This window comes from Podarcis muralis, chromosome 4 (assembly GCF_964188315.1).
Source record: "Podarcis muralis chromosome 4, rPodMur119.hap1.1, whole genome shotgun sequence".
Lineage (NCBI taxonomy): Eukaryota > Metazoa > Chordata > Lepidosauria > Squamata > Lacertidae > Podarcis > Podarcis muralis.
This window is the reverse complement of record NC_135658.1, coordinates 86,660,636-86,680,924: the sequence shown is the minus strand read 5'-3', so window position 1 is coordinate 86,680,924 and position 20,289 is coordinate 86,660,636. Positions and strand designations below refer to the sequence as shown.

The window sequence follows — 20,289 nt, the reverse complement described above, 5'->3', positions numbered from 1 at the left end:
TAGGTTGGCAGGCGCTGGGACCGAACGACGGGAGCGCACCCCGCCGCAGGGATTCGAACCGCCGACCTTTCGATCGGCAAGCCCTAGGCTCTGAGGCTTTTACCCACAGCGCCACCTGCGTCCCATTCTATAGTTCTTACTCCCAGGTTATTAGAGCAACAGCTTCAGTCAGGTACTCCTGGGTATAGGGCGGTTAATAATAATAATAATAATAATAATAATAATAATAATAATAATAATAATACAGTGGTACCTCAGGTTACATACGCTTCAGTTTACAGACCCCACTAACCCAGAAATAGTGCTTCAGGTTAAGAACTTTGCTTCAGGATGAGAACAGAAATCGTGCTCTGGCGGCGCGGCAGCAGCAGGAGGCCCCATTAGCTAAAGTGGTGCTTCAGGTTAAGCACAGTTTCAGGTTAAGTACGGACCTCCAGAACGAATTAAGTACTTAACCTGAGGTACCACTGTAATAATAATAATAATAATAGAATTCAAGCAGTTCTCAATTCAGTTCCACAAATGAGTTGTGGAATTGGCTATGGGGGGAAATGAAGATACAGGCAGTTGACATACCAATCTCTCGTGCATTAAATTGCAATGTACAATAAAGCAATTATTTAATTTTGTACATGCTTCCAAGCAAAGTCTCTAGGAGACGGGTGGCGGGAAACATACGTTTTCAGACTGCTCTTCCCCGTACTCTGTTTTTAGCTGTTAAAGAAAGACTAGTTTACCCTGCCAAAGAGTCTTTATTTGGTAAAAGGGAAATAAATAAAATAAATCGGAATAAAGCAGATGGAAGCAGATGGGAGAGTTGGTGGTGATTCACTTCTTTCTCATCTTGGAACTGGGGGATGGCTGAAAAAGCTGTTGTTATCATTTTGGAAGACTCTGTGACACAGTAATAAATTGTGTTGTTGTCTACAGGACCCGTATTGGCTGTCTAATCATCTAAGCGGTTTTCAGACTTAAACAGTTTGAAGCACATTCATAGAAAATTAACTGTCTGGCTTTCTGATGACTTGAACACAAGATGCTTATTAACAGGGGTCTGATACATTCTGTCGGGCATGGTTCCTTGTCTTTCTTCCTAGACAGAAGGAGTGTCTATTATGTCTCACGTTTGGGTATTTATTTTGGATTCTATTCCCAGATTCTCACAGCTGCTTCCCTGTTATCCAGATCCATGCTGCTCTAGGCATATCTGTTAGAAGTCAGGGTAGCAACTTCAATAAAGCCATTCATGCAATGCACAAGCTACTGAGCATTAGGCAAAGGTAAAGGGACCCCTGACCATTAGGTCCAGTCGTGACCAACTCTGGGGTTACGGCGCTCATCTCGCTTTATTGGCCAAGGGAGCCGGCATACAGCTTCCGGGTCATGTGGCCAGCATGACTAAGCCGCTTCTGGTGAACCAGAGCAGCGCATGGAAACGCCGTTTACCTTCCCGCCAGAGTGGTACCTATTTATCTACTTGCACTTTGACATGCTTTTGAACTGCTAGGTTGGCAGGAGCAGGGACCGAGCAATGGGAGCTCACCCCATCATAGGGAATCGAACCACCGACCTTCTGATCGGCAAGTCCTAGGCTCTGTGGTTTAACCCACATTGCCCTGCTTTAAATCAGGAATCAGAAGTGGGGCTAAAAATCTATAAGGCATTGTATTTGGAATGTGGAAGTTTCTGACACAGGCTGCCTGAGCTGGTAGGCACAGAAAATGTAGATGCAGAATGTTCACAAACAGACTTAACTGATAGAGGAACAAAGCAGTCAGTATCTGTGAGGGAAGGGAAACTGACATTTTGGCTGCAATGGAAACGTTACAAGCATTTTAGAAAAGGGGTGGTTTTGTGGTAAAGCCTAAGGAACACTGGGGCAAATGGTTTGTAGTGCTTTCAGAGTGACTTCGGTTGTTTCATTGTACGTAACAGAACTTGAGCATCATTCGCTTGAAACGGAACAAAACTTGTGTTTTCAGTGTTCCTAAATGTTTAGCATTGGAGCATACATAACAAATCCTCATCCCATGTACCTTCTGCAGAATAGGGCTGGCTGGGCAATATCTGGTTTTCAACATCGTGATATATTACCAGCTAAACATCTCAATATATATCACAATGTATGAAATAAGGATGGAGCTATGTAGGGGCATTGGCTGGCTTCGCGGTTTTTGCCGCATCATGATTTTTGCATAGCACACACACATCACGATTCGCAATATATTGCCAGGTCAACAATTATGAAACTGGTATCACAATATGGACTTCAAACCGGTTTTGGGCAATATATTGATATATCACCCAGCCCTACTCCAGAATGATTCTAGGAGCCAGTCTTCCGTGGCTGACTCACCTCCTTTCACTCTGATTTGCTACAGTCAACACAAAGAGTCTAAAAAACTCTCCTTTCATGCTGATCAGGTGACTATAGAACAGGGGTCAGCAAACTTTTTCAGCAGGGCACTGGTCCACTGTCCTTCAGACCTTGTGGGGAGCCAGACTATATGGGGGGGGTGAACAAATTCCTCTGCTCCACAAATAACCCAGAGATGCATTTTAAATAAAAGGACACATTTTACTCATGTAAAAACACACTGATTCCCAGACTGTCCGCGGGCCGGATTGAGAAGGCGATTGGGCCAGATCCGGCCCCCAGGCCTTAGTTTGCAAACCCATGCTATAGATGGCTGGGGACAGGGACCCCGTTAGGACCCTGTGGCGAGAATAGTAATGGGTCTTTGACCTGCCTTCCCAACCCTGCACCTCTGAATATTGCAGTCTAAGAGTTGTTTTTTTAAGTTGGCTTTCAGTTTAGAGAGACAGTATTTTCAATCAGGGTTGAACTCCAGCTACATATGGAGGGGAAAATGTTTCCCTGTCCTTTGTATAATAATAATAATAATAATAATAATAATAATAATAATAATAATAATAATAATAATAATAATTTATTATTAATAATACCCTGCCCATCTGGCTGGGCTTCCCCAGCCACTCTGGGTGGCTTCCAACAAAATATTAAAATACCGTAATACATCAAACATTAAAAGCTTCCCTAAACAGGGCTGCCTTCAGATGTCTTCTAAAAGTCTGGTAGTTGTTTTACTCTTTGACATCTGGTGGGAGGGCGTTCCACAGGAAGGGCGCCACTACCGAGAAGACCCTCTGCCTGGTTCCCTGTAACTTGGCTTCTTGCAGTAAGGGAACCACCAGAAGGCCCTCAGCGCTGGACCTCAGTGTCCGGGTAGAACAATGGGGGTGGAGACACTCCTTCAGATATACTGGACTGAGGCCGTTTAGGGCTTTAAAGGTCAGCACCAACACTTTGAATTGTGCTTGGAAACGTACTGGGAGCCAATGCAGGTCTTTCAAGACCGGTGTTATGTGATCTCGGTGGCCGCTCCCAGTCACCAGTCTAGCTGCCGCATTCTGGATTAGTTGTAGTTTCCCGGTCACCTTCAAAGGTAGCCCCACGTAGAGCGCATTGCAGTAGTCCAAGCAGGAGATAACCAGAGCATCCACTCTGGCAAGGCAGTCTGTGGGCAGATAGGGTCTCAGCCTGCATACCAGATGGAGTATAAAAGATGAGGGACATTGGTTCACTCATACATGAGATCCAGGTGAAGAACTCATAGAAACATAGAATCATAGAGTTGGAATAGACCACAAGGGCCATCGAGTCCAACCCTCTGCCAAGCAAGAAACACCATCAGAGCACTCCCGACATATGGCCGTGAAGCCTCTGCTTAAAGACCTCCAAAGAAGGAGACTCCACCACACTCCTTGGCAGCAAATTCCACTGTCGAACAGCTCTTACTGTCAGGAAGTTCTTCCTAATGTTTAGGTGGAATCTTTCTTGTAGTTTGGATCCATTGCTCCGTGTCCGCTTCTCTGGAGCAGCAGAAAACAAGCTTTCTCCCTCCTCTATATGACATCCTTTTATATATTTGAACATGGCTATCATATCACCCCTTAACCTCCTCTTCTCCAGGCTAAACATGCCCAGCTCCCTTAGCCATTCCTCATAAGGCATCGTTTCCAGGCCTTTGACCATTTTGGTTGCCTTCCTCTGGACACGTTCCAGTTTGTCAGTGTCCTTCTTGAACTGTGGTGCCCAGAACTGGACACAGTACTCCAGGTGAGGTCTGACCAGAGCAGAATACAGTGGCACTATTACTTCCCTTGATCTAGATGCTATACTCCTATTGATGCAGCCCAGAATTGCATTGGCTTTTTTAGCTGCCGCGTCACACTGTTGGCTCATGTCAAGTTTGTGGTCAACCAAGACTCCTAGATCCTTTTCACATGTACTGCTCTCAAGCCAGGTGTCACCCATCTTGTATTTGTGCCTCTCAATTTTTTTGCCCAAGTGCAACTCTTTAACCTCTCTTCCCTGTGTGAACAGTAACCGAGTTTTTGGCAGAGCTCAGCTGCTCATTCCTGTAAACAAGTAAGGAATGAGCACCTGGGGTTTGTTACGAATGGATAGCTCCTGTTGTCCAACCTACAGGGCTTTTGCTAAGTTATTTGCCTGTCTGTTTCTTTGACAGGAAAAGGCCTCTGAGGTGCATTGCAGGATGGGCTTTTTCCTCCCACCCCCATGATCCAGATTCAGCCCCCAGACTACCATTTAGCTTTCCCTGATCTGTAACAATTTTTGTCTTCCTTTTACAACATAGTTACGCGCTTGCTTTCAAACTTGCTGCAGGACCTATCTCCCTCGGGCCCGAAGAGAACGGAGGTGCCAAATTTCAGTCTAGAACGAACTTTTATAGCTAAGTTATAAATCCCAGAAAATGGGAGGATATCGTGGAAATGCTGACTGCGATATCATAAATAAACGTCTGCCTCAGAAGAATTTCCAAGATTCCCAGTTCATTAAAAGTTTAATATTTCAATTGAGACTTACATCAAACTTCAAACGAGCTCCACACGACAAATGATAGGGGAGGTTATATAATTTCTTCTTCTTTTTAAAAGGAAATTTGCTCATGTCATGAAGCATTTGTAATTTATGCATTATACCAGAGAATGAAAGCGTCCCACTGAGAAATGGGGTGATACCCCCATGCCTCGGTGCCTCCATGTCCTTCCAGAAGGATTTACTGCATTTGGAGCTCTATCAACCTGTTTCTCTTCATGGCAGGTATTTTCCATTATTAAAATAAATAATGCGATTTACGAGTGCATTGGTCTACAACTATGTAGACCAAGGATGGATATTCCCTGGCCCACAGACTGAATCAGAGACCCCAAACATAGTTTTCTGCCCACCCCTTGCCCCCAGGACCCCACCAATTTTGACAGTCTCAGGGAAAGGAAAGGAAAATATTTAAACCTCTCTGATGGGGATGTACCTCATGCCCTACCTGGTCAACAGGTACCATTCTATCAGGCGGTCCATTCCACGCAATGCCAGAATTGGGCCTTCAGTGTGGCAACACCTAACTTTTGGAGTATCAGGCAAGTGCCATCTCTCTTATCTTTCCAATGCTTGCTAAAGACATTCCTCTTTCAACAAACCTAAAATCTTTATCCTGGTTGGTATCTGTCATGGATTTGAACTGATTCCATGCATGTGTTGTTTTTTCAAACTTTATAATTGTTTTTTAGACTGTATATGCAATTGTTTTAACACACACACCCCACATGGGAAATGATTCATAAATGGGATGATGATGATGATGATGATGGATGGATGGATGGATGGATGGTTTAATGAACATGGCAAGGGAACTGTCCCCACTGAGAGCCAGTGTGGTGTAGTGGTTAAGAGCGGTGGACTCCTAATCTGGTGAACCGGGTTTGCGTCCCCCGCTCCTCCACATGCAGCTGCTGGGTGACCTTGGGCCAGTCACACTTCTCTGAAGTCTCTCAGCCTCACTCACCTCACAGAGTGTTTGTTGTGGGGGAGGAAGGGAAAGGAGATTGTTAGCCGCTTTGAGACTCCTTAGGGTACTGATAAAGCGGGATACCAAATCCAAACTCTTCTTCTTCTTCTTCTCTCCTTAGCTGATCTGCATAACTGAGTTGAGGAGGGGCTTGTGTGTGTCCTGTGTGGCACTGCCTTTGTGCAAGGGTGTTCACATTTGGATACACTTGGCAAGCACACATATAAACACAGTGGGTTGGCCAAGGGTGAATGTGGCCCTCAGACCCAAAAAGGCTTATCCTTTGGTGCTGAGAACCATCCATGGTTTCTTCAGAGACCTGAAGGTAGTGTGATATTAGAATTGTGATTCTCTGATGGGGGTAGGGAACCTGCAACTCCTTAAATTCTGAAGTGGTAGCACTCCAACTATCATTGGAGAGCCAGTGTGGTGTAGTGGTTAAGAGCGGTAGACTCATAATCTGGTGAACCGGGTTCACGTCTCCGCTCCTCCACCTGCAGCTGCTGGGTGACCTTGGTCTAGTCACACTTCTTTGAAGTCTCTCAGCCCTACTCACCTCACAGAGTGTTTGTTGTGGGGGAGGAAGGGAAAGGAGACTATTAGCCGCTTTGAGACGCCTTCGGGTAGTGATAAAGCAGGATATCAAATCCAAACTCTTCTTCTCTTCTTCTTCATTGCCCGGTCAATGGTCAAGGATGAAGGAAGTTGGAATCCAGAAACATCTGAAGAGCATATTTTTAAAGGTGAGGGGGAGGGAATATGGCACCATAGATTCCCCACTCATTTTCCATTGTGTTTGGCTCTGGGTGCATTCAGATACAGGCAGTGGTTTTCAGCCAGTGTGCCGTGGTACCCTGGGGTGGCTTGAATGATGCCCAGGTGTGTTGTGGGCAATACTGGCTTCTGTCCCTCTTTCCTCCCCTCCCTCCTCTGATGCCCTCTCATGTCTCAGCCTCCCAAAGGCTTGCACAGCTGTTTGTTGCAGCAGTCCTGGCTACAACTCCCCAGGTCAGTGGTGCCTCTGGGGCTGGCCAGGTTGTGCTGGTTGCCAGGAGCTGAGATGGCCTTGGAGTAAGCAAGCAAGTGGGTGAGGGAGCCCAGCCAGCCGGTCCACCAGCCCTTGCTGTTGGGAATGGACAAAGGTGTTCGAAAAAGGGTGAGACACTGCCAGCTCTGCAAGCAAGATAATTGTGCTCCTGAGCACTACAGAGGTGCTGCAGAAAGAATGGAGTTGGTCAAGGGAGCCGTTGAAAGGTTGAAAACCACTGAGATACAGGGATTGTGGCATTAGTTTCACTGGTTACAATGCTGACACTTCTCTCCCGATTTCTAATGCATTATACAGTGCATTATATGTTGTGTTATGGAACGGTGGCTTTTTGATCAAGTTACCACCATGTCACGTTAAATTCTTTTCGCACCAGTGGGCATGATGTGACACAACAGTGGGTGTCATTGGACATGTTGCCACCCTTTATGGGCATGTGTGCCCCTCTTCCTCCCATGCTTCACCCATGAAACATGTAGAAAAGAACTGTATGCTGAAAGGTCGCTCCAAATTTCATCACATGGTGTGATCCATGAAGATGGCAGGAAAATTACAGAGCAAAAACTCTTGCAAATTTCTAAGCTAATTGAGTTACACTGGAGGTTGTTTTGGGGGTTTTTCATGGACGCAATTATAACAGAAATGAGTGCTAAGTTTTCACTAAAATCCACTGTTTTTTTCCAGAAGTGTCTTTCACTTCATGTGAAAGATCACATAAAATATGGAAACTATCAGGTAAGGAAGCATAAGGAAAATGAAATAAAGTAATTTCCCAATGCAGCCTCTGATGTATAGTTCATTTTTTCCCTTCAAAAACCTTAACAACATGCGAACAGAGACAACACAGGGATGTCTACAAATCTTCAACTCTTTTCAAAGAACAATAATCTGTCTCAATGATTTGTTTAGCACTTTCTTCCCCTGGGATGATGCCTGAAACTATGAATATATCCCTCGGGGGTAATTTAATCACTGTGAAAGTTGGTAGGAGGTATGGAGTCGTGAGTTTCCTGAGCTCTAACACTCTGGCTCTGTCATACTGGAATGCGACCAGGAAACATAAGCCAGGGAGACCCATTTGGAGACGGAGGAAGTCAATACTTTCCTAAAGAGCACCTTAAAAACAGCAAGAAGAGGTATTGTGGGGAGCGGACACACCAGTGGCATAGTGTGAATGGGGCCACAGGGGCAGTTGTCCCAGACACAAAATTGTTAAGGACACAAAATTTCAACACCCGGTGCTGCCTCAATACAGCTGTGCGCTTCCGTCACTGGGCTCCGTTGAAAACTGCTTCTCCATGCAAACCAGGAAGTGACCTCTCCAGACAACAGAACGACTCTTCTTTTCTTACCTCTGCAGCTGCAATCACCCGGGTGACACAGATGCCATTAGGCAGTTGAATACACATGCATATTCCATCTGTTTCCATATTTCCCACCCCTTCTGCACAGCCCCGGCCACTGGCAACCCATGCTGCACCACTGCATCAGACAAGAGTTGAGCTGCAAACAGTGCATGGTGGGATTTCAAGAGGTCCCCCTTTCACAGGGAGCATAGGGCAGCAGCTTTGGAACATAGGAAGTTGCCTTATACCGTTTCAGACCTGTTGGTCCATGTAGCTCAGCTTTGTCTACACGAATTGACAGAGGCTCTCCAGGGTTTCTGACAGGGGGAAATTCCCAGCCCTACCTGGAGATGCCAGGGTGGAACCAGAGATCTGCAAGCAAAGCAAATATTCTACCGCCGAGCTACTGTCCTGTCATCCTTCATAACATTTCTTAGAACTCGCCTTGTGGTCCCAGGTACGTGCTGCAGAATAAGTTCCCAATTTCAGGCAAGAGCAGCCAAAGCTGTGCAGCAGGGCAGAGGAAGTGGTAATTGTCATCATGCTAGGACATGCTGTAGCTTCTATTTCACATTATTGAGTAGGGAGGGGGGGTGTCTACTTGTGGGCACCATCATATATGCCAAGTTACTGGGGCCCCGGGGGTCTGAGCACCCACAAAATTCCCCATGAAGGGGCCAGGCACCCAAAATTTTTGGTGCCAGGGCCATGCATGTTGCTTGCACCCATGTCCCCAGGCACCCTTAGTCGTGGGCCAAGTTGGCCTGGGCGCCATTTTCCAGGTCTTCCGTGTATTCTTTACAGCATATATGTGTGTGTATGTGTGTTCCAAATGCTTCCATGAACTCCGGACCATAATTTAAAAAATGTGAGGTGATCCTAGTAACATTTTTTTGCACCAAACAAAGAAATCAACAAAGATTAACTACACCCCCCTAAACATTGCTAGAACAAATGACAAATAGTTACCATATTTTTCGCTCTATAACACGCACCCGACCATAACACGCACGTAGTTTTTAGAGGAGGACAATCCGTACGCATGCCACCCGTAGGCATTCCCTCCATAACACGCAAAGACATTTCCCCTTACTTTCTAGGAGGAAAAAAGTGAGTGTTATGGTGCAAAAAATACGGTATTTGGCTGGCTTGCCACCTATGGCCATTCCTGGACAGAATTCCCCTTGTTGCACAATGACGCATACCATTGTAGCCTCCTAGATAGACTACTGTAATGTGGGGCTGCCCTTGAAGGTGGTCCAGTTTCTGCAACTTGTGTAAAATGCAGGCAGCCATTTACTGAGGGACCATCAGACACTGGTCCTGGAGGAGTTGCCCTGGCAGTCTGTTTCCTACCAGGCCAAATTCAAAGTGCTTCTGTTAGTTAGGGTTGCCGTATTTCAAAAAGTGAGAGTCCAGACACAAATGTGGTTGAGAAAAATTGCCCTCCCCCCAAAAAATAAATCAAAATCAACACTTCCGATATGGGTTGCAATGAATCCTGCCTATGTCTGGGAAACTCCAGAAGTATGGCAGCCCTACTGCTTGTGTCTAAACCTCCAAACAACTTGGAAGTGAAATACTTACAAGAACCGCTGCTTCCCATAGCAACCTTCCTGTGAGCGAAGATGTTTGGTAGAGGCCCTCAAAGTTGTCCTCATGTTGCATGCAATCTACTTCATCACAACCCATAAGAAGGTATTCTTGATAGTGCCACCCCGTTTTAGATAGCCCCTCTCCTCTATGGTATGGTTGGTGCTGACGTAGTTTTAGGAGCAACAGCAGACATCTCTACTGGTGCAGGATTTTGCCAATGAGGCTTTCAAGTATTTGATTTGTTTGTTTGTTTTCCTTCTCTTCATTTGGTTTTTTTAAAAAAATATATATTCTGCTTAAATTTGTCAAAATGGTTTATCGCATTCTAGTGTACACCGCCCTGGCATCATTTATTCAATGAAGGGCAGGTCTGAAATAATTATAAATAAATTAATGATCAACCACATTGACTCTTACTATGTGATGAAAGCTAAATGTAGGGTTTAAAGAGTATTAGATAGTCCTGGGCTTTCTATTCTCCCTTCCTCCCTCCCTCCCTCCTTCTCTCCCTCTGTTCCCTGTGCCATTTATAGAGCAAGACTGGTTCAGCTTAGCTCTACTTAGAATTATTTACATTAAGGATATTCTTAGTTTTATTCTAAATTAGGGCATATGTTGGTGATAAAACAGAATGAGAGCTTTCCTCCATAAACTTAAACATAGAAAAGCAAAAGTTCATCCTCATAATGGTCATAGATTTGTTTTTTCCCTTGGCTGGTCTTTTTCTGCTAAGCTGAGCTAATGTTTAGGTTTTGAGAACAGGACTTATTAGCAACCCTAATTTTTTTTAACACACACACACACACACACACACAAAGGCAGGATATTTTTCGACAACAGGCTCCCTTTTGCCAAACATCCCAACATTTGTCTCCAAGGGCTTTCAAAAGCAAGGAAAGAATGAAGAACGGAAACCATAAAGCATGCATTACTGCTATCATCTAATTACTGAATGAATAGAACAGTTGTTTTGTCTGACTGCACTAAGCCAGTTATCCACTGCTAGCTTCATTGAAAAAAAAGGGAATCCACACAAATTATAGGGAAATTCAAGCACCAAAGGAATGTTTTGGTTCAGGGGTTTGCAGTGACTATTGCCTTTGCTTCCTGGCCAAGTTTGCCTCTCTGCCATATGAACTCTGCTGCGTTGGGTCAGCCTGACGCTTTCCAAAAAAGCCTGAGAAGAGGACAGACTTCCATGACATCTGTGTCCCATAAATAAATTAAAGTGATGTTCTCCAGTGCGAATTTGTTTCTTGGCAAGCTAGCCTGCAATCAGAGAAAGAAAAGCCTTTCATTCGTGGACTCCAGCAAGAGGAAGAAAGCCTTTGTATGCGGATTCACCGGAGACCAAAATATTAAGAAGTGGAAGAGGAAAACCATATGCTGAAACTCCCCTTAGATATCCAGATCGGGCCCATCACAAGGGCACTTCTGGGTCTCGTAGAGTTTTATCCCTGTGATCTGGATTCTCTTTGCTCTCTTTTTGTTCAAAACAATGCTTGTAGTCCTCATGAAAGTAGAGAAAAACCTGTAAAATGGAAAAGCATCAAGCACCATGCAAACTTTCTCCAGATTCCTTTTGTTGTTGTTTAGTCGTTTAGTCATGTCCAACTCTTTGTGACCCCATGGACCAGAGCACGCCAGGCACTCCTGTCTTCCACTGCCTCCCGCAGTTTGGTCAAACACATGCTGGTAGCCTCAAGAACACTGTCCAACCATCTCGTCCTCTGTCATCCCCTTCTCCTTGTGCCCTCCATCTTTCCCAACATCAGGGTCTTTTCCAGGGAGTCTTCTCTTCTCATGAGGTGGCCAAAGTATTGGAGCCTCAGCTTCAGGATCTGTCCTTCCAGTGAGCACTCAGGGCTGATTTCCTTCAGAATGGATAGGTTTGATCTTCTTGCAGTCCATGGGACTCTCAAGAGTCTCCTCCAGCACCACAATTCAAAAGCATCAATTCATCAGCGATCAGCCTTCTTTATGGTCCAGCTCTCACTTCCATACATCACTACTGAGAAACCCATAGCTTTTACTATACGGACCTTTGTTGGCAAGGTGATGTCTCTACTTTTAGGGTTCAGTTAATCTCTAAAATAGCATATACCTTGATGTGATTAACAAAACATGGGTTTTCTTTTTGCGGCAAAATGTTTAGGTTTCGGCCTTCGTCAGCTGCTCTATTAAAAATAAAAGGGTGCTCTTGCCTAAGTGGCAATTATAGAGCTTTAAGGACAGAATGTTTTGAAGAACTTGAAGAACCGAAGCTAAGTGATGTTGGTACTATCCTCCAGGTAGAGTCCAGGTAGAGTGTTAAATTCTCTCTCTTTGCTAACATAGCAGTGTCAGTTGCCATTATTGATATGTCTGACAGGCTGTGGTTCTCAGAATTAAAATGTTTAGCAGCTGGCTGCAGTTAGTAGCACTGCTGTGACAGCAGCGGTGTCTGACTTTGCCTAATGGTAAGGGGGTGGCAGAAAAAGACGGCAAGAGCTCCAATCATAGGACTCCCATATCACACCTAGTTTAGCTCTTACCAGTAGGCAGCATACACACCACACATTTAAAGCACATGATGTCTCCCCAAGAGCCCCTGGACCTGCAGTTTACCCCCTCATAGAGCTGCCATTCCCAGCACTCTTAAGCTACTGTTCCCAGAATCCTTTGGGTATGTATGCTAAGTAAAGGTAAAGGTACCCCTGACCATTAGGTCCAGTCGCAGACGACTCTGGGGTTCTGCGCTCATCTCGCTCATAGGCCAAGGGAGCTGGCGTTTGTCCACAGACAACTTCCAGGTCATGTGGCCAGTGTGTCTAAGCTGCTTCTGGCGAACCAGAGCAGCGCACGGAAACACCATTTACCTTCCCGCCAGAGTGGTACCTATTTATCTACTTCAACTTTGACGTGCTTTCGAACTGCTAGGTGGGCAGGAGCTGGGACCAAGCAACAGGAGCTCACCCCATGGCGGGGATTCGAACTGCCGACCTTCCGATCGGCAAGCCCTAGGCTCTGTGGTTTAGACACAGCGCCACCCGCGTCCCTGTGTGTATGCTAGGGCTGCCATATTTCAAGAGGTAAAAATCTGGATACAAAAAGTTGGTGAGCTTTTTTAGGCCAATCGCCTGATAGCCCCTCCACTGCCACCGAGCCAGAGCTTCCCATGCCAGAGTTTGGGTCACCTGCACCAGAGCCTGATCCAGAGCTGTCCACACACAGAGAGAAAATTTTTAAACCCAAAATCCAGGACATTTGCCTTAAAATGTAAAATTCCCTCGGATGGGCATGTTGGACCTCCAAAAGAGGACATGTCCGGGAATTTCTGGATGTATGGCAACCCTATGCAGCCTGAGACACTGGGCCAGACCTACCTTTAGACAGGATGAAGCAGCCCAACTCGAATGATAGCTGTTGAGACATAAAATGGTTTTAAAAATGGTTCATGATTTTGCCTCTTTTGGTAACACTTCAGGTACCGCAATGTCTTGAGCCCTCTCTGCTTACACAGCCTTGGGTAGTGTAAGAATGAAGCATATGCCTATTTTTAATTGGGGGGCGGGAAGAGAGCAGGGATTCAGGTGGGACCAAAGTTAGTGCACTTTTGTGGTGGACCTGTGAAAAAATCAACAGCTTCTGGAACATAGTATATGACCAGCTTAAAAAAATGTTTAAGTATAACTTTATGACAAACACAGAAGCTTTTCTACTAGGGATAACGGACACAGGTAGAGCAAGAGAAGATCAGAAAATATTCCTCTATGCCACAGGAGTGGCAAGGATCCTAATTGCTAAAGACTGGAAAAAAGAAACTGTGCCAACAAAAACGGAATGGCAAGACAAACTGTTAGAGTATATTGAATTGGCTAGATTAACAGGGGCAATTAGAGATCACACTAGACAAAAGTTTCAAAAAGCATGGGGGGAAATGCAGAGAATACTTCACAAAACAGCACCCTAAAATACATACCTGGACTTAATGTCTGCAGGAGACTTTGTGGATATTTAAGTTATAATTAGAAAAATCTTAATAATTACTCATAAAGGAAACAGCTTATAAGAAGTAAATAAGGAGGCCAGATACAGGATAAAGGAAGTCTTTTATTTGGTTGTTTGTATTGTTGAATGTTATGTTTATTGTATGTTATGTTCACGTTTAATGAGCGTGGATTTTTGTATGGGGGGTTATGTTATGTTGTAAATAAAATATCCAATAAAAAATTATAAATAATAAAAAAAACAAAGTTGGTGCACCTTTGCATCTAAGTGCAGGTTTTTAAAAATGCAAATAGCATCAACTGTGGAGACATCTGACAGGCTAACAGCTGGAATGGAGAGAGAACTTACCCCTTTTCTCTCCCCTGCAGTGATCCTGAAGGAAAGTCTTCTCCTGAAATTGACATTTGCTTTGCCTTTAAATCCTCCACTGGCACCAATGGAGAATTTCCTCCCAACAGAAATAGTAGCTTCAGAGGAGATATGTTTTCCAACTGCTTAGGACTGAACCAGGAGAGGAAGTGGTTAAATTCCTTGCCCATGCCAGCTCTGACAGTGGCGTAGCGTGGGTTGTCAGCACCCGGGGCAAGGCAAGTAATTTGCGCACCCTAACCCGTGGATTTGCGCCCCCTAACCCGTGGATTTGCGCCCCCTAACCTGTGGATTTGCCCTAACCCCAGATGTTGCGCCCGGTGCGGCTGGCCCCCCCTGCACCCCCCCACGCTACGCCACTGAGCTCTGATCCCCTTATATAGCAAACCTTCCCCTTCAGATGATGCTGTTTGCATTACTTATAAATCTGCATGCTAAATGCAAATATGGAATTAACACATCTAGGTTGGCCCTTACGTTTATATGTCCTAAGAGTGAACTATTTTGGATGCAAGAGTGAAATTGTGCCTGGAATCTTAATTTGGCGGGGGGGGGGGGGAGCATGTCTCAGACTCAAGTTGGAGGAAGCACTGCCATAAAGTATACAAGAAAGAGGACCAGCTATAAAAGTGAGCAGTCAAGCAATGAATCGACACTATTATTCTATCGCCTCGTTTTAAAGGGGCTGCGACATGTAAATGCATTTAGTTAAAGGTGAAGAAAATTTAAGAGCTGGGCATTCAGTGAAGTAATCACAGCCAACCCTCCAAAAAAAATAAAATTAAGTCATTTTAGTAAATCCTGCGCAGGGAAATTACTCAGGTCAGAGAGGTGCTCATGAGATACACAATCTTTCACCTCTAGATTACTATTAAAGGTCTAGATCAGCTGGGTTTGACATCACCTGCAGTTCAATAGACAACAGGTAATATTTACTGGGACAGAATGACTTTTGCAGCTGTTGTTAAAGTTGCAAAAGAACGAAGCACAAGATGGAGGGACTGAGAAATTTCTGGAACAAAAATGGGATGTCAGCTCTGCCCAGGGCATGACGAATAACAGCAACAACCGGGGGAAAGAAAGACTTAACATCTTACAAGGACAGGAAGAAACACCACAGACAGAATAATTGCCACACACAGGAAGAACAAGGATATAGTTTGAATTCCTCACTTGTAGTTTTATCAATCATTTGATGTGTCAACACAAATAGAAGTTACTAATATTGCTGTTGTTGTATAAGGGAATACAGTGGTGCCTCAGGTTAAGTACTTAATTCGTTCCGGAGGTCCGTTCTTAACCTGAAACTGTTCTTAACCTGAAGCACCACTTTAGCTAATGGGGCCTCCCGCTGCTGCCGTGCCGCCAGAGCACGATTTCTGTTCTCATCCTGCAGCAAAGTTCTTAACCTGAGGTACTATTTCTGGGTTAGCGGAGTCTGTAACCTGAAGCGTATGTAACCTGAAGCGTATGTAACCCGAGGTATCACTGTACGATTGAAATTAATAAGATTTTAGAACGCAGAAATAAAGAAAATCCTTAGTCAAATCTAGCACACGGGGGGCCACTTTATCTAAATTACATAATTTGGTATTTGAACGATTGGTATTCATAATTGTATTATAAATTGGTCTTGTTATAATGAGGCTATTATTGGACTGTAATTGAAAACTAATAAAAAAAAATTATTAAAAAAGAAAAACGATGAGCTGGGTTTGAAGATCTTTCTTTCCACTTGACAGAGGCAAAACCAGGCTATCTTTCAACTGGGTCAGACTCAGGTCAACACACACATCCCACCTTTGTGCTTGCATACACATCATACACACACACACACACACACACACACACACACAACCCCACTCAACACATTTGTTCTTAAAGGGCATAAAAAAAGTAGGCAGGGAGCAAAAGATTGTTTGAGGGATCCTAAGAAGTATTATGACTGACTGTATGACCAAAGGGAAAATGAGCATCCCTTCCAGTAAAAGGATGTTGTGTGTCAAAAGTAGAACTTCCCTGTGCAGCAATTCTCTATCTGAGGTTGAGGTTTGACTTGGATTTGTTTGGTTAAAGGATCATAAAAAGGTTGCATTTCTTTCACCTTTGGTGAAGAAACCAGAGGCCTTTCTTTTGGGCATAGTCGGCCAATTGGTGCCAAAGAAGGATAGAATTTTTTTTATGTATGCTACAACAGCAGCAAGAATACTTATCGCAAAATATTGGAAGACACAGGATTTACCCACTCTGGAAGAATGGCAGATGAAGATGATTGACTACATGGGATTGGCAGAAATGACTGGCAGAATACGTGACCAGGGAGAAGAGACGGCGGAAGAAGATTGGAAGAAATTTAAGGACTACTTACAGAAATATTGTAAAATTAATGAATGTTAGAATGATGTCGGATAGAAATTAAGTGGTTTCTAGCTGTAATGTTTTGAGTGATGTGGGGGGGGGGAAGGTGCAGAAATAGGTTAAAAATTATTGATAAGGATTGGCTGAACTAACAATTTGAACTGGAATACAAAAAAGGGAGGTATGAGGAGGTCGGGGAAATATGTTAATGAAAAATAAGTGTTGTGAACTCTATGTGGTTTTTTTAAAAAAATGGTATTTTTCTATTTTTTGTTATTTTTTCTTTTTTCTTTTTCTTCTTGATTCTGTTTTATTGTATTAACTTTGAAAACTCCAATAAATATTTATAAATAAATAAAAAAACATAAAAAGGTTGCATTTCCATAAGATCAGCCAAGTCTGTCAGGTCTCAGGTTTCTTTTTGAGGCTTTTTTCCCCTTCTTTTCAACCCATCTTCTTGTTTCTGTGCAAATCTTTTCAAGGAGTTTTGATGGGTAAATTGAAGCTTCCTTCAATGGGGTTCCATTCCATTCTATTTTTGTTTCAGGAAATGATACTTTTGTAGACATTTTAGGTTCCATGTGAGGGGGCAGGGGATGGACACAATTCTCACATTTGAATGGCAATACAGAAAAGCCACTGGGAGAACATGCCCTGAAGATGGCCATCTTTGAGGAAAGGAACTTCAAAGGAAGGCTGCAAAATGAAACTGCTGAATTACAATGCACCAAGAAGTTCAGTGCTACAACTTGTGGATTGCAATGACACAACAGATTTTTATCACAGTGCATATGTTAATTGATTTATCAATGCCAGGATGCTTGTGTTATCAGCTACTTTTATTGTTTGCTTTTATGCGTAATTATCACGGCTCTACCTTACTGCATTTCATTTCCTTCTTACCTCACTGTTTACAATTTCCACCACCACCAGTCATGTACACCTGTACCTATTACTCAGAATAATCCATTATTATTATTATTATTATTATTATTATTATTATTACTTATCAACCATAATGTCTCAGGATAAGTTACAACAATGCAAAAATAAAGAAGTCCAGGGAGATCTTGAGATGGAGATGGAGATCGAGGAAGCATGAAAAACAGGAGACAATCTTTCTTCTTTGGCGATCACTCGTAGCCAAGTAAGATTGTCTTCCATAAAAATGGTCTTAACAGTGAGTCCATAAGTGACTCTCACATAGACTGGCTACCAGTTGTGGCAAACAGGTAAAATTTAAAGATATCTGAAACGAACAGTTGGTGTTGGAACCAACCAGAGGGGTAGCAGTACTGGACTTAATCTTGAGTATGGCCCAGGACCCAATGAGAGGTGCAAATGTGGTTAGGTGTAAATGGGCGAATGCCCCCCCTCCCAATTCCAACATTTGATTTCCAAAGAGGAAACTTGCCCAAAATGAGGAGACTGGTAGTGCTCGCTTCGGCAGCACATATACTAAAATTGGAACGATACAGAGAAGATTAGCATGGCCCCTGCGCAAGGATGACACGCAAATTCGTGAAGCGTTCCATATTTTTGATGGACTACATGGAACTGGCAGAAATGACCGGCAGAATCCGAGACCAGGGAGAAGAGTTGGTGGAAGAAGATTGGAAGAAATTTAAAGATTACTTAGAGAAATATTGTAAAATTAACAAATGTTAAAATGATGTTGGATGAAACTTATGTGGTTTTTAGCTATAACGCTATAAGGAGTATGAAAAAAACAACCAGGGTGTTAACAGTTAAAAGTTAATGTTACACATTATTTCAAGATTAAAGATTAGGATAAACAAAGAGGGGAAGGATTTGCTGAACTAACAAATTGAACTGGAATACAAAAAGGGAGGTGTGAGGAGGTCCGGGAAATAAGCAAATGAAAGAAAGTCATGGAATGATGGAATTGTTTTTTATCTATTTTTACTTTGTATTTTTCTTTTTTCTTTTTTCATATTGTAAAATTCTAATAAATATCTGTTAAAAAAACAAAAACAAAATGAGGAGACTGGTAAAAAGGATGTTGAAAGGCACAGGGCCAAATCAATGTTGGGTTTCCACAGGCATCTGATTGGCCACTGTGTGAACAGGATGCTATATGAGCCATTGGCCAAATTCAGAGGCTTTTCTCATGCTCTTATGTTCTAAAAGAATAGGATCCTGGAAAAAAATCTGGGGAAGTGATTCACCAAAGGTCTATAATATATTTAGGGACGCAGGTGACGCTGTGGTCTAAACCACTGAGCCTCTTGGGCTTGCCGATCAGAAGGTTGCCAGTTCAAATCCCTGCAATGGGGTGAGCTCCCGTTGCTCTGTCCCAGCTCCTGCCAACCTAGCAGTTTGAAAGCACGCCAATGCAAGTAGATAAATAGGTACCGCTGTGGCGGGAAGGTAAACAGTGTTTCTATGTGCTCTGGCTTACGTCACGGTGTCCTGTTGTGCCAGAAGCGGTTTAGTCATGCCGGCCACATGACCAGGAAACCTGTCTGTGGACTAACGCTGGCTCCCTTGCCTGAAAGCGAGATGAGCACCGCAACCCCACAGTCGCCTTTGACTGGACTTAATCGTCCAGGGGTCCTTTACCTTTTTATAATATATTTATTGGACTTTGAAGTTCCATAATATTCTTTGCTGGTTTGCTGCAAATGGCAGCAAATGCTCTGGCAATGCTCACTTTTGTGTGAGTTTCCTGAAAGCACAGCTGATGACGATGATGTGGCAGAAAGCAGGGAAAATTCTAGTCTCCCAGGGCTCCCAGCATTTTTTTTACCAGTCCTCAAAGTCACAAAGTCACAAGCTACTGATCTATCCTATGATCAGCGTTAGAATGGCATTCTTATAACCCTAGTTGTATTCTCCATGCGAACATACCAAAACCACCGAAAGAAGGTTGTATAATCAAGGATTATTTCAGCAAGTGAGAAGCAACTGGACTGGAAACTCAGCATGGAATCTCTTCAGAGATTTTGCCACTGCCAAACAAGGGTGAAGAAAGGAGTAGAGAGATACTGGAAATGAACCAGTAGATGATCTGATAGAAGAGACAGGAGGGTTTCGAATTCACAGATCAGTAGAACGCTTTCTGCAAGAAGAGCCAAGTATTTGGATTAGGCTGTCTCCACTTAAGCAGAGAGGTTGCCAACCTTTGAGGTTTGAGAACTGGCAAAGCCTGTTAGGCAGGTTTTTAAAGCTGGGAGGAAGGGAAGTGGAGAACTTTCACTTACTTAAATAATCTGTTATGCTCTTCCAACACTTAAATTAAGACAGAAGCTAAAGTCATTCGGAAGCCGACAGACGATGATGATTTTATTTTATTTTTTAAAAAAGCAAAATCCATTGTATTCCACAACAAGTGGAAATAGCATTAAACAAATACATTTAGGATTATAAATAAAAGATAAAAAAAAAAGTCCAGTATCCCTTAGAGACCAACTAAGTTTGTTCGGGGTACACAAATGCTTATACCCAGAACAAACTTAGTCTCTAAGGTGCTACTGAACAATTTATTTATTTATTTCGACTGCGTCAGACCAACACGGCTACCTACATGAACTTAGGATTATAGCCACCATAAATAAAGTTCATTATTATATATAAAAGGGAAAGTGATGCTTAGTGGAATGACACTTAAAAGCAAAAAAATGAAATGAAATGAATGGCTTTATTCCAAATGAAAAGGAAATTTAGA

At 43.4% G+C, this 20,289-nt stretch overlaps 1 non-coding gene across 1 annotated transcript; it reads left to right on the top strand.

Moving 5' to 3' along the window:
- Positions 1-18,035: 18,035 nt before the first annotated feature.
- LOC144327655 (U6 spliceosomal RNA) lies at positions 18,036-18,142 on the top strand. Its single transcript, XR_013392753.1, has one exon. It is a non-coding gene; the product is annotated as a U6 spliceosomal RNA (small nuclear RNA).
- Positions 18,143-20,289: the final 2,147 nt, after the last annotated feature.